Raw genomic sequence first — 2,032 nt, forward strand, 5'->3', positions numbered from 1 at the left:
GTCAAGCTTTCTCTTAGACATGCTGAATCAGAATGCCTAAGAGGTGAGGCCAGAGAACCAGTACTTTAAATAAATGATCTAGATTTGGGAACTATTCTACCTTGAATTATAATGAAACCAAGGTATGACTATTCTCTCTGAGCAGGCAAACTACTATCAGATTGGAGAATGTTAACATTTTAGACCCAGACTAGGGAGCTAGGAAAAGGCTGTGGGCCAATGTTCTGACCTTCTCAGTAAACCATCAAGCTGCAGACACCACATGATGAATGGGACTTAGTCCAGTGTAAGGTGGTAGTACCCATGTTTAAAAATAACAAGGTCAGGCCGGGTGCAGTGGCTCATGCCTGTAATCCCAGCACTTCAGGAGGCTGAGGTGGGCGGATTACGAGGTCAGGAGATCAAGACCATCCTGGCCAACATGGTGGAACCCCGTCTTTACTAAAGATACAAAAAATTAGCTGGGCATGGTGGCACACGCCTGTAGTCCCAGCTACTTGGGAGGGTGAAGCAGGATAATTGCTTCAACCCGGGAGGTGGAGGTTGCAGTGAGCCGAGATCGCACCACTGCACGCCAGCCTGGGCGACAGAGTGAGACCAGGGGGTGGGGGTTAAGTTCCTTTCACAATTAGTTGAGGTCTTGGCAACCAACTTTCAACCATTTTTGCTCCAGACAGGGAGAACTTCAGTTTCTCCTAACGTAGGCAGTCAGTACCTTTGCAGAGCAGCGGACTAATATGTCTATTGTTTCCCCTTTTCAGATAAAGACATCCAGTGAACCAGTCCTTTCACATATCCTTTCACCACCTTGGAATGTCCACTAGTAACAGGAACACAGAGAAGCAAAGAGTCAGAGCGACCCCTGACCTGCCATGCAGTGTGTCCCTCAGGAGAAGGCAAGGGGGAAAGAACAAGTTGAGCCTGCTTGCCCATCCCAGCAACCATGGGGACACTGTGGAGGGTCCCTGGGCCTGGCTCCTGCTCCATTGCTTATCTGGGTGGTCACTCTCCCACAATGAAAGGCTCCTTGCACTGAATGAAAGGGACAAAATACCGTAAGCAGGACTGATGCCACACAGGTGCCAGTGCTGGATGTCTGCTGACAGGGGCATGTGACCTACATCAGAGGACACAGACTTGCAGTCTACCATCTGCACCCTGCTTCCAAATCATTTTTTTTCCTTTTTTTTTTTTTTTTTGAGACAGAGTTTCGCTCTTGTTGCCCAGGCTGGAGTGCAATGGCACGATCTCGGCTCACTGCAACCTCCGCCTCCTGGGTTCAAGCGATTCTCCTGCCTCAGCCTCCTGAGTAACTGGGATTACAGGCATGCGCCACCACACCCAGCTAATTTTATATTTTTAGTAGAGACAGGGTTTCTCCATGTTGGTCAGGCTGGTCTCAAACTCCTGACCTCAGGTGATCTGCCCACCTCAGCCTCCCAGAGTGCTGGGATTACAGGCGTGAGCCACCATGCCTGGCCCAAATAATTTTTTAAAAATTGAACCAGTTGCCAACTTTTAAGCACCAACAGATCAACCATAGAAATCAAGATTTCCATTTTTCTTGAAAAATGTAAGACCTACCACCTTGGGCGTTCATCCTCACAGCTCCTGTCACTTCACTACTGCTCCTCAATGCTGAGGATGAGGGTTGATCACCACTGATCATCTTAAATCCAGTTCACAACACTTTTTTATTTACGTTACCTTCTTGGCTCCTATAGACCACTGAAGTTGTCACTTCTCCTCCATCCCTTCTACCCCTTGCCTATATCCACAGGATCCTTCATGGGACTCCACTTGTTCCCCACAAGGTCCAAGGGATTACACCCACATTCTCAGCATCTTCGGACTGGACAAACTGAATGGCAACATGAAGAAAACGACGAATCTTCAGCCAATATTTGGAATAGTGGATACATCTACTGGCTTATGATCAGCTACACGATTCCAAACTCCTACCCCTTTATTTATTTACCCACTCCTACCCCTTCCTCCCATTAAAGAAAAAAGATAACTTAGTAGACAGTAG

The sequence above is a fragment of the Pan paniscus genome, chromosome 18 (genome assembly GCF_029289425.2).
Source record: "Pan paniscus chromosome 18, NHGRI_mPanPan1-v2.0_pri, whole genome shotgun sequence".
Taxonomy (NCBI): domain Eukaryota; kingdom Metazoa; phylum Chordata; class Mammalia; order Primates; family Hominidae; genus Pan; species Pan paniscus.